This window comes from Camponotus vicinus, unplaced genomic scaffold (genome assembly GCF_025532165.1).
Source record: "Camponotus vicinus isolate PSW18456_S1 unplaced genomic scaffold, iyCamVici1.0 SCAF_6, whole genome shotgun sequence".
Taxonomy (NCBI): Eukaryota; Metazoa; Arthropoda; class Insecta; order Hymenoptera; family Formicidae; genus Camponotus; species Camponotus vicinus.
The window spans coordinates 19,473,615-19,486,832 of record NW_028141978.1 but is presented as its reverse complement, the minus strand read 5'-3'; the positions used below and the strand labels follow the sequence as shown (position 1 = coordinate 19,486,832).

Genomic DNA, 13,218 nt, shown 5'->3' with positions numbered 1-13,218 from the left:
AAATGCAAGATTGAATTTGTGACAAATATTTCAAATTACAAATCCCTATCAATTGCTTCAATGTACTTGGCTAATTAATGATTGATTTCATATTTAGTTTTGAATTTTTTTTAGATAAAATATATATTTTTTGAGAGAAAATTTTTATTATAAATTATTTTTAGGGATATTTTTTTATAAACGTTTTGTTGCATACAAGGTGGAATATTTTTTATGTACTTGGCGTATTTTTTTTACCTTCGTAAGGTTTTTTTTGGAGGGATTTCATCTTATTGTAAAATTTACATATATTTCAAATTACAAATCCCTATCAATTGCTTCAATGTACTTGGCTAATTAATGATTGATTTCATATTTAGTTTTGAATTTTTTTTAGGTAAAATATATATTTTTTGAGAGAAAATTTTTATTCTAAATTATTTTTAGGGATATTTTTTTATAAACGTTTTGTTGCATACAAGATGGAATATTTTTTATGTACTTGGAGTATTTTTTTTACCTTTGTAAGGTTTTTTTGGAGGGATTTCATCTTTTTGTAAAATTTACATATATTTTTTGAGAAATAAATTATTTTTAGGGATATTTTTTTTATAATTGCATTATTCTTTATTATAAAATAAAATTTTGTTTTATGTATGAAGAATCAAAGGAAGTTTTTAGAAGTTCAGATGTAATTGAACGATAAGACATGTTGCAATTCTGTCATTGTATTAGATCTTCAACAAAATTGAAATTTAGTCATTACTAGGTCTATAAGAGAAAAAAAAGAAGTTAAAAATTCGAAAACTTAAACAGGTGTATGTAATAAGTAAATAATAATAATATAATTAAAGAGAGAGTAAAAGTTTCCATAAAAGTTTCATATAAGTTTGTTGCGTATCGTAATAAATATTATTTTATAAGGCAGCATCAACATACAGTGGGTGTAAAAAGTATTCGTACACTAGGAATTTTCACAAAAAATGGTTTATTTCTGTGTAACAATAAATAATAAACAAATAATTATTTGTTTATATTATAAATTCTTCTTTTCTTAATAACATTTAAAAAAAAAACTCATAAATTATAACATTTTATATTTCAAAACAATAAAATAACAAAATATAGCGATTTTCGAAAGTACAAAAAGTATATATTCGTACACTCTAATTGTTGAAAAATAGGAACAAAATTAATACTTTGTCGAGTATCCCTCGATCACTGCCTGCAGTCTTCTTGGCATCGAATCAACAAGATTTTTTGTAACGGCAGGTAAAATTTCATTCCATTCTTGTTATAAAATTTTAATAAACTCTGCACGATTCGATGCTTGTCTTTTTCTCACTGCATTTTCAAGAATACTCCACAAATGTTCAATGGGATTCAAGTCCGGTGATTGTGGGAGAGTATGTAATTGTTGGAGTATATTATATAACAGCCAATTTTTGGTATTATAGTATGCTTCGGGTCGTTGTCCTGTTAAAAGATGAATTTATTTTCGAGTCCAAGTTTTTCCGCACTGACGGCTAGATTATTTTTCAAAATGTCAATATACATTTTGTGATTCATTGTACCTTCAATAAAATGTAATTTTCCAATCCCTCCAGTACTCATATAGCCCTACACCATCACTGACCACCGTCGTGTTTCACAGTGAGTAACAAATTATTCGGATTTAATTCACAATTTTTTTTTCGCCACACTGTGCGTCTTCCATTCGAACCAAAAATATTAAATTTACTCTCATCTGAGAATATGACTTTATTCCAAAAATCACTATCCTTATTGACGTATTTTTTCGAATTGAAGTCGTTTTTTCCGATTAGTTTCGTTAACCCAAAATTTCTTTCTTATTACTCGACCGTGATAACCGTTCTTGCGCAACATATTCCGAACAGTACTAATTAAAACATGTATACCTCGTTTTTCCATTATAGTCACAACCGTCGGAGCCGAAATTTTGGGATCTTTTTTGATAAGACGCACGATAAATCTTTCATCGGTCTTTGAAAGAATGTATGGTCGACCACTTCTGGGCGCATTTTTTACGGTTTTCTGTGTACAAAATCGATCAATAATAAATTTAATCGTTGAGCGGGCTCGACCAACAATCTTCGAAATTTGCGCGAGACTTTTACATTGATTGTGCAGCCTAATAATAATTTTTCTTTCTTTCTCGCTTCCTTTTCGACCCATTTTTACAAAACAGAGAACAACGACTGAATAAAACTATGAAATTTTACGTCAATACATAAGGGGGAGGTCAATCAAAAAATGTAAACAAACATACAAACTATGTTCCCTACCTAAGATCAGTTGTTGTCATTGATATCATAGTGTACGAATACTTTTTGTATTTTCGAAAATCATTATATTTTGTTATTTTATTGTTTTGAAATATAAAATGTTATAATTTATGAGTTTTTTTTTTAAATGTTATTAAGAAAAGAAGAATTTATAATATAAACAAATAATTATTTGGTCGGCCGCGAATGTGTATTGAGGTGACAGGTGTGGAGGTGTGGGCCGACAGGAGAAGGAAAAAAGGATGGTTGGAGGAAGAGTTGAGAGCTGGGAGCGGGGGAAGAGGAAGAGGTAGACCGGGGGAGCGGATGGAGGTGGAGGCGGAGTTGGAGAAAGAAGGGTTAAAGAGTTTTTTGAGTGAGAAAATATATGGAAAAGTGCTGAGTTGGGAAACGGAAGATGGAGGGAGAGGCGTGAAGAGTGATGGAGAAGGAAGTGAAGATGGCGCGGGAGGCAGAAGGAAGGGGAAGGAGGTACAATAAAGTGGAGAGTGGAGATGGCGCCAGAGGCTGGAGCAAGGAGGCAAGTGACAGATGGATGGCGCCAGGGGTGCGTCGATGAAAGCGAGGGATAGAGAGACGGGGAATCGATGCGCAGATCGATTGTGGTGACGAAGAATTTTAGGAGTGCCGGCAGGGAAGAAAAGTAAAGGACGGACAGCAGAATGGAGTGCGGAGAACTGGTAAAAGAAGTCAAGGAGCTGAAGAAGGTGGAGTTGGTTTTGGTGATGAGGAGATTGGTAAGGGGAGTAGAGAAGAGAGGGGAGGCCGATAGGGAAAGTGAAGGAGCGGAGGTTAGGAAGGAGAAGGAAGGCGCAGGAGAGGAGGGCAAAGAGGAGGATGAAAGGAGAGAAAAGGAAGACGGAGGTAGAAGAGAAGAAGGTTGGAAGGTGAAGGGGTTAAAGAGGGGGAATGCAATAGGGGGGAGAAAGGAGACGGGAGAGAAGAAGGAGGAAGGGGAAAGAGCGGAGGGTGGAGAGAGGAAGAGCAAGTGGAGTAAGGGCGAGGAAGGCAAAACAGGAGTAGAGGAGGAGGAAGAAAAGGAGAAGGCAGGGGATGGAGAAGGGAGAGAAAGGAAGCAGGGGGTGAAGAAGAGGATGGAGGAGATAGGCGGGAAAGTGGAAGGACGGGGGGAGGATAGGAAGGGGGAGGAGATAGGGGAAGGAAAGGGAAATAAAACAGAAGGGAGGAAGGGGTCAAGAGAGAAGAAGGAGAAAGGAAGGGGGGAGATAGATGAGGAGAGGAGGGGTAGGCGGAGTAGTAGAGAGGACGACAGTGGAGTAGAGGTGGTGGAGGAAAAGAAGAAGGTGAAGGAGGAAGAGGGGAAAGAAGGGAAGCGGGGAAAGAGGTAGGTAGGGAAAAGAAGGGACGGGGGGTAGAGAGGGAAAGGGAGAGTGGAGGAGAAGAGAGTATAGAAGATGAAGAAAGGGAAGAGGAGTGATGGAGGATGGTGGAAGAGGAACGGGAGGAAAGAAGGAAGAAGAGGAAGGATGAGGGGGGAGAAGGACAGAGGAAAGGAGAGGATTTAGGAGAGGAAGGCAGGGGGACAACAGGAGGGGAAGTGTGGAGAAAGTTTGAGGAGAGGAGGGAGAGGGTGAGAAAGGAGAGAGAGAGAAGGGAGTTGGAGAGGAGGGAAAGAATGAGAGAAGGAGAAAAGGAGAAGAGGAGAGAAAGAAGGAGGAATGTGGTATGGAGAGGGGTAGAGGGAGGCAGCGCGGAGGAAAGGAAGAAGGTGATAGAAGGGATCATGATGGAGGAATTGGGGAGAAGGGTGGAAATTGGGGAGGTTAGTGAGAGGAGGGGGAACGTAGGGATAGTATTAATTGTGAGGATGAGGAGGATGGAAGAGAAGAAGGAATTGCTAGAGAGGGGATGGGAGATAAGGAGGAATTGGGGGGTGGGGGTAGACGAGGATTTGACGTTGGAGGAGAGGAGGGTAAGGTGGAAGTTGGTGGAGAGGGCAAGGACAGAAAGGGCGAGGGGGAGGGTGGTGGTAGTCACAAATAGAAGGATATGGATAAATGGGAAGGCTTGGGGATGGAGAAGGGAGAGAAAGATGGGATGTGGAGAAAGATAGGTGGCATGAGGAGATGGAGGAAACAGAAGATGAAAGCGATGAGTAGTAAGAAGGGGGGGAAGGGAAAGAGGATGAGGAAGGTAGGAAATGGAGAAAAGGAAGGGTAGGAGGAGAAAGGGGGGATGAGTAGGGATAGGGAGAAGGGTATAGGGGTGGAAGAAGAAGGGTAGGGAGGGATAGGAGGGAAGGCTGAAGGGAAAGGGTGAAAGGGAGGGTGGAGAGGGGAGGAGTTGATAGCCTCTGTTATTTGTTTTTTGTTTTTAATTCTGGTGTGGTCTAGTCTGTACAGTCATTTCTGATGCTGGAAGGAGAAGGAAGGAGAGGATAAGAGCGAAAGGAGAAGTACGAGGGAGGAAGAGAGGCTGGACGGAGGAAACAAGAGACAGGAGAAGAGAGAGAAGAGGGAGAGGTGCAGAGGAAGCAGTCTACCACAAGAAGGAAACAAAGGCGGGAGAAGGAGGGTTTGGAGCCAGGCGGGGGATAGGGGGGACGAGGGAGGGAGAGCAAGGAGGGGGAGGATGCGTAGGGTGGGTGAGGGTATTGTAGTCTGTAATGGTCGCAAAATGGCCAGATCGGGGGGGAGAAATGGTATATTTTTGTTAAAGGTTCAGGAACGCTTCTTGTAAAAGCGCCTTGTAATCCCCAAGGGGCGACAATAAACTATCAATCAACAAATAATTATTTGTTTATTATTTATTGGTACACAGAAATAATCCATTTTTTGTGAAAATTCCTAGTGTACGAATATTTTTTACACCCACTGTATATAGTCCATCCTCCCACAACTTAAAATATATTTCCAGTTTTACAAATATGATGTTACTCTTTTCCTACTTCCATGCAACATCTAAACCTTATTCCTACAAGTAATCTATTCATACAAGTTATGGTTACGCAGAAAAAGATTATCTATGTACATAATTATATATAAGTATGTATATCTGTAACTCTATAGTTCTATAGTACATAATTATATACATATATATACGTATGTATGTGTGTGTAGAAATTTACATATTTGACTGCGCAACCATAATTATAGTTACATAGACATTTATTACATTTACCTGCGTAGACACAAATATAGTTACGCAGAAATATTCCCTACATGTGTAATTATATATATATATATATATATGTATATATATATATATATATATTTATACATATAATTATACATATAGGGAATATTTCTGCGTAACTATATTTGTGTTTACACAGGCAAATGTAATAAATGTCTATGTAACTATAATTATGGTTGCGCAGTCAAATATGTAAATTTCTACATACACACTATATATGTGTGTGTATGTGTGTGTGTACACACACACACACACACACACACACACATATATTATTATCATTATACATGTAGGGAATATTTCTGCATAACTATATTTGTATCTACGCAGGCAAATGTAATAAATGTCTATGTAACTATAATTATGGTTGCGCAGTCAAATATGTAAATTTCTATATATATATATATATATATATATATATATATATATATATATATATATAATTATACATGTATATATAGGGAATATTTCTGTGTAACTATATTTGTGTCTATGCAGGCAAATGTAATAAATGTGTATGTAACTATAATTATGGTCGCACAGTCAAATATGTAAATTTCTACACACACACACACACACACACACACACACACATATACATATAATTATAAATTACATATAATTATATTCCACAAAATGATAACTGTCTATTCTCTTTATTAAGATTAATATATAATATGTCAAAATATATTATGTCTAAACAGAAATGAGAAAAATTTCACAATATTTACCTTTTGATTGATGAATCACAGTCCACTTGGTTGTCGTTAAATGTCACAAATCTGTGTTTTTACTAATAAATGCACTCGGCGTCGCGATGCTTCTGCGTCGCTTGATAATAACTTTTAATATGTCACTTCTCTTCCTTGGTACGTTATTACACACTACTTTTCTTCCTTGTTCTACACTATACTTTTATTTTTTACTCTTATTTATTTCTTAAAATCTGTGTTTTTAAACAAGTAACCTGACTGCTTAACGTGTCACTTCTCTTCCTTGTTACACTATTCCGCACTATACTTTAATAAATTTATCTTTCATACGTACGTACACACATACATATACATATCATACGTATGTACGCACATGCACACATATTATTTTGTCTCTTAAAGCATTGTACATATCGAAGCAATAATCGTATACGCAGCGGTGTGAACGCCGCTTGAGGGACAAACTCGCTTTGCGTGTGTGCGTGCGAGCATATGTACGTGAGTCTGAACCTGAAAAAGGAAGAGAAGAACGAAAAATGTCACAATTCTGTTATTCGATCGTCATTTCTCAGGATTGACTGCACCGATTTTATTCAAACAGGTCGCAATCGAAAGCTTATATTCATATTATGAAGAAAAAATATGTAATTTGCAATTACCCATTACATATTTTTTCTTAAAAATAACTATGTGTTTTCTTTATACCAATTGATTCCTCTCATTATTTTGTACATAAAATTATTAAGATAAGTTAATCGAAAAATGAATATTTTACAAGATATTTTACGGTTTATGTAAAATTAAGAAATGATTTCAAGCCTTATAACTCAAAAAGTACTTGATGGAAAAATATTTTATTATAGTGTTCCATTTAAGAAATTAATGATGACCTTCACGTGACCTTCAAATGACTCTCCAAAGTCAAATCATTGCCACCGTCTAATGGCCCCTTTCAATCCATACAACTTTTGTTTGAAACATTTTTTTATTTAACGCACCGTTTTGGAGATATTTGAGCGTATTATTTAAAATGGGACACCCTGTATGGGCTATTACTAATGAACTGGTTAATAATAGAAAGAAAGAAAAGCTTATCTATTTAGGAATATTTTATTCAGATATATCCATGTTTTTTCTGATAAACAACTTCACAACAATTATAACTTCACAATTTATAATTATTGAAAACAATTTATTATTTGACATATAGGGTTATGTCAATTGTTATTCCCGCCACTACTTTGAGATGTCTTAACTCCAACTCAAGTAACTATATATATTTCCCTATACGGATGCTTAGAATGAATCTTATTGGTGAATCATTTTTGCTTCTTAGTTAGATTCATTCGCAGCCAATGAGAGAACGTATAGTCGAAATAATATTGTTTCTCCGCTTTTTATTAATAGAATAAATAATGATAATTATATGTTTTAAACCTTCTTTGGTTAATAAAAAACTGATGTGCAAAAGATGACTATGTTATTGTTGTCGAGAATAGCGACCAGAACTGATCCGAGCTCGGTGAAACGTATACTCCCTCTTTTGCCAACCGTAGGTTGACAGCAGTCGGGAGTAAATGTTATAAATGTACAGCACGTATATGTTCCACTCATTTTGTGTCAATGTGTAAAAAAAGTCCGAATATTGGAGATTCTCCAATGACTTCCATTCTTACTCTAGATGATGTCTCCCTTAATTCCTCTCTTCATCAACCCTACATCTCCATCAGCAACCGTCCCTCTCCCTTATGACATCCAACAATATCTTTCTATCCACAGAGTCAAATGCGGCTTTCAAATCTAAAAACAAAGTAACTAGTTTTTTTTTCTATTCTTATATTTGTCTATTCCTCAGATAATTTAAGAGGGTATTCCCGTGTAAAAGTTAGAAAAAATCGATTCTTTTTTTAATTTTCTTAAAGAATATCTTCAAAATATGTGTGCAAAAAAACACACATTTAATTTTTAAAATTAATTAAAATTAATTAAATTATAAATTAATTAAAATTAACGGATTTGCGGTTTGAATAAGATGGCGTATGGTGCGTCGTAAAATGCAGCGCGCCGCTCGTAATAGTCTTGTTGTAGTAGATCAATTTTTGACAAAAATTTTTGATCTTTTCTTCTTTCCAGCAAAATTTAATTTGAAACAAAGCATTTCGGGATTCTTTTTGAATCATTATATAAACGAAGATTGGTGGTTCTATTTACATCATTTTGAGTGTATAGTCAATTTAATATAACCGACTAACTAAAGCACATGTAGGCTTGTAATGCAGATATTTAATTTGAAAATTATGTATTCTGAAAATTATACCTTATGGGAGTGACTATTGGAACGCTGAGATATATGAATATGCGAATCGAAAATCAAGTTTACTGTTCAAAACGTAGGTTCACAGAAGCTATAAAAAAGCCAGGATTGTTTGAAGGCAAGAAAGATCAGTTGAATTTGAATTGTTTGAACAAGAAAAAGGCTCTTTGTATAATTCGGAGTTAACAGATTAACGATAAGTATAATTATATTCATTTAAATAGTATGAAAAACTTTAAACGCATTTCTCTCAAAACCGTGTTTTTCAAAACGGTGATCACGATATCTGTTGATCTGATTAGTTCAACTTATACATGCACCTTCACATATCTCGCTATCATCTGAACCAAAATGATGTCAAAATTAATTTATTTTCTCATTTTTTTCTAGCCGTAAAAAGAAAAAAAAATCGATAGTTAATTTTCAGTGCCATTTTGCGAATTTTTAATTTTTTATTTTCTAAATGGTTCGAACGATAGCAAAACTCAGATAAATTAAAAATCTTTTTTGTTTCATTTTTTTTTCAGAGCAGGAGTATTGGAATCATGGTCCATTTCGAAGTTTTTTTTTAATTATTCGGAGGCTTGTGCCTTAAATAATTTTATTTATTTTTAAATTAAAAAAATTATAAACTATAATCAAAAGTTCCTAAATACATACCAAGTACATATGCCAAATGATAATAATAACAAGTCTTATAATAATATAATTTTTTTATTTTTAAATGTTCCTAAATACATATACCAAATGATAACAATAAGTCTTAGGCTGGAGTGCACCAATTCGGAGTAAACCCTACTCTGGTAGTAAAAATTGGCTTCTATAGTAAATCGGAGACTTCCATTAGAAATTGAGTCATTACAATAGTAAGGTTCAATTGCTACCCAGACAGCACAAAAAGGCCAAAAGATGTCTTAAAGACGTCTAAAAGACTTTAAGACGTCTTTAAGTCGTCTTTTAGATGTCTTTTGGACATGTGTGCTGTCTGAGTACTATCATAGTAATTACTTTGGAAGTAAAATTAAATATTCTCCTAAAGTAAATAATGTGCAGAGAGCACCACTGTAGAGTAATTTACTTCTAGCCTAAAGTATAAGAGTAACTAGAGCAAAAATTACTTCTTCAGTGCGGTAGGAGTAAAGTCAACGAGTAAGGAATCAGAAATAAGAAATAAGGTTAATAGCAAGCAATTAATGTTCTTTTTCATTTGAGTTTCTAAAATGGATTTAGGCCTACTAGATTATTTGGATTATATGGATATTGATGAGGAGGACAATGTAGTGATACGTAATATAAGAGAGAGAAGAAATCCAATGGAGATTTATACTGACGGGGAGTTCCGAGAGCGATTTGGTTTAGCTTTCGCCTTCTTTGCCTTTGCTTTTAAATCTTTCCACAAAATTCGCAACTGATTCTCACATCTCTCCTGCTGTGCTTCAGCATTGTACTCAATATGAATCTTTCGCTAAGCTTTATTTTTAAATTCTAATGCCATAACATCATGTTTTCTAGATTCAATAATACCAATATGACTTTTCATTAGCTCAACAAATCTAGCTTTCTCTGCCTCTGTCATATTCTTGCTTCGTTTTTTCTTTTCTTCTTCTTTTCTCTCCATTTTCAACAAGTCAAAAGAAAAGCAATGCATAGTTGCTCACACACAAAATACGAAATATTCGTAAAAATACGCAATAATAAAACTGAAGAAAGTTTAATAAAGACGTAGAAATATTTAAGACCTTACTAACCTAACCTAATCTAACCTCAAATTAGACCACAAAAATGTTGTAATAACTCTGCTCCCTAGAGGAAAGAACCATACTACAAGAGTAGATAGAGCTTACTTCTATAGTTAAAACTACAGAAGTAAATTTAATATTAGCTCTCCAACGTGTACAATAGAAGTAATTTACTCCCGGTATAAATTACTTCTGTAGTTTGAACTATGGAAGTAGGCGATACTTCTGAAGTAAATCCGATTGATTTGGTGCACTCCAGCCTTATAGCTTTTTATTAAATTTTAAAAATTCCTAAAAACGCCTTAGTAAAAACGCATTTTATACGGGAATACCCCGTTAAAAAGTAAATATTATCCATTGTGCCCATTCATTTTCTACATCCCCTTTGATTCTATGACGGTGATCTTTTTTTTACCTCTTCCCTCAATGTTCCTGCTAATATCGAAGTATATAATACCCTGTATAATGTACTGTTTTCAATATGACGAGACCTATAATTATATAATATATAATTATATAATTATATATTGATATATAATTATACAATTCAACATATGTTTTTAATTTTCTAGAAAACTAACTTTATATGTAAACAAGAAACTTCTGATATATATAGTAAGTTGCTTAACTAGCACATATTAGTTTTATAAACGTTTCATAAACGTATTTATTGTTTAGTAATTGTGAAACATTAATATGTTACATTCCAACACGAGTTTTTTTGAAGCTATAATTTAAAAGAAAATGTATTTTTTTCATGTTTCTTCAAATATAAAAATATATTTTTTAATTTAAAATTAATACATAATAAAAAAAATTGTCTATATATTATACAATTATATATAAATTTATACATGTGCAATGTTTTATTTCTTCAAATTTTTGCCAGTGTAAAGTTAGCACCTCATATTCAAAAATCGAAAGATTTATTGAGAGTTCTATTTGCACCCCAAATAGTTCTATAATTCCTGATAGGTTTTAGAAATAATTCCGGCGATTTACCTAAAGAAATTGCATTTTGGAAATATGAGGTGCCAACTTCCCGGTGGCACCGCAACATGCGAAAAGTCCCATTTAAACTATGCAATTCTATAGTTCTCGAAGAGTTCTATGGTTCCTGATAGGTTTTAACAATAGTTCTGACCGCTAAATATTTTTAAATAATTTTTTAATATTGAAATCGGCACCTAATCTTTCGATAAAGATGGTCAGAACTTTTACGCCCTTCGGCTTCGAGCCTTAATTCTTATCGAGAGAACTCTTCGGGGTGCAAACGGAACTGTAATCAGAACGCTGAAATTCGGAAAAAAATTCCAACTCCCCAGGACTGAAATTTTAAGAGCGAGTAACTAAAGGTGGTCAGAACTTTTTCGCCCTTCACTCTACGGCTTCAAGTCTTGATACTTATCGAGAGAACTCTTCGGAGTGCAAACGGAACTGTAATCAGAATGCCGAAATTCGGAAAAAAATTCCAACTTCCCAGGACTTTGAAATTTTAAGAGCGAGTAACTAAAAGTGGCCAGAACTTTTTCGCCCTTCACTCTACGGCTTCGAGCCTTAATATTTATCGAGAGAACTCTTTGGGGTGTCAGAACGCCGAAATAAAAAAAATTTCAGCCCCTCTGGACTTGGAAATTTTCATGTGCCATAAAACTAACTGTTACCAATTTTGCTGATATTTAGTAAGCAACGAATAATTACAATAAAAAATTAAGAAATTTCCTCATTTTTAGTTTTAAGGCACATGAAATTTTCCAAGTCTAGAGGGATTGAAATTTTTTTATTTCGGTGTTCTAATAACAGTTCCGTTTGCACCCCGAAGAGTTCTCTCGATAAGTATTAAGGCCGAAGCCGTAGAGTGAAGGGCGAAAAAGTTCTGGCCACTTTTAGTTACTCGCTCTTAAAATTTCAGTCCTGGGGAGTTGGAATTTCTTTCCGAATTTCGGCGTTCTGATAACAGTTTCGTTTGCGCCCCGAAGAGTTCTCTCGATAAGTATTAAGGCCCGAGGCCGTAGAGTGAAGGGCGAAAAAGTTCTGGCCACTTTTAGTTACTCGCTCTTAAAATTTCAGTCCTGGGGAGTTGGAATTTTTTTCCGAATTTCGGTGTTCTGATAACAGTTCCGTTTGCACCCCGAAGAGTTCTCTCGATAAGTATTAAGGCTCGGAGCCGTAGAGTGAAGGGCGAAAATTTCTGGCCACTTTTAGTTACTCGCTCTTAAAATTTCAGTCCTGGGGAGTTGGAATTTTTTTCCGAATTTCGGCGTTCTGATTACAGTTCCGTTTGCACTCCGAAGAGTTCTCTCGATAATTATCAAGGCTTGAAGCCGTAGAGTGAAGGGCGAAAAAGTTCTGCCCACTTTTAGTTACTCGCTCTTAAAATTTCAGTCCTGGGGAGTTGGAATTTTTTTCCGAATTTCGACGTTCTGATTACAGTTCCGTTTGCACCCCGAAGAGTTCTCTCGATAATTATTAAGGCTCGAAGTCGTAGAGTGAAGGGCGTAAAAGTTCTGACCATTTTTAGCGAAAGATTTTTTTTTTTTTTTTTAAAGACAGGAAATGCTTTGCGCACTTAGCAATCAGACCCGAGGGAGGTCTGATTGCCGTCGTGGGGGACTCCCGGTTTGTCCCAACCCACGTGGGTTGGGCCGGTTTACCACCCAGTACTGACCCGAAATGTCAGCACCGGACCCTAAAACCTGTCTATAGCCCCTGGCCATTAATAGGGATTTACGTCCACCGGGAACCGCTCGCGCATAACATCCAGTGGACAACCCTATAGCCTGGTCCGTGAGGACCCTTCCCGAAGGGAGTTGCCCCCCTTGCAGACATCCCTGACTCAAAGAGTCTGTAGGGAGAACGACCGAGCTATTAGCCATTCTCCCCTCGTCCCCGGGGGTACGTGCAATGCGAGCAGGAGCCCTCACTCCTACTCGCTTCTCCCCGGAAACGGAAGGCGAACAAACACCTTCCCCACACTCAAACGTAAACGCGACTCCCCAGAGTGGGGGGGG

At 35.7% G+C, this 13,218-nt stretch overlaps 1 protein-coding gene and 1 long non-coding RNA gene across 4 annotated transcripts in view; one reads left to right on the top strand and one right to left on the bottom strand.

The window, feature by feature from the left end:
• Nucleotides 1-6,461, bottom strand: part of LOC145973439 (uncharacterized) — a 52,104-nt gene extending 45,643 nt beyond the window's left edge. The window contains exon 1 of the long non-coding RNA XR_014439475.1: nucleotides 6,173-6,461. This is a non-coding gene — a long non-coding RNA (uncharacterized LOC145973439). The remainder of the gene's footprint in view (nucleotides 1-6,172) is intronic.
• The window catches only part of LOC145973431 (protein expanded), a 530,479-nt gene that overhangs the window by 53,701 nt on the left and 463,560 nt on the right, over nucleotides 1-13,218 (top strand). The window lies entirely within an intron of this gene.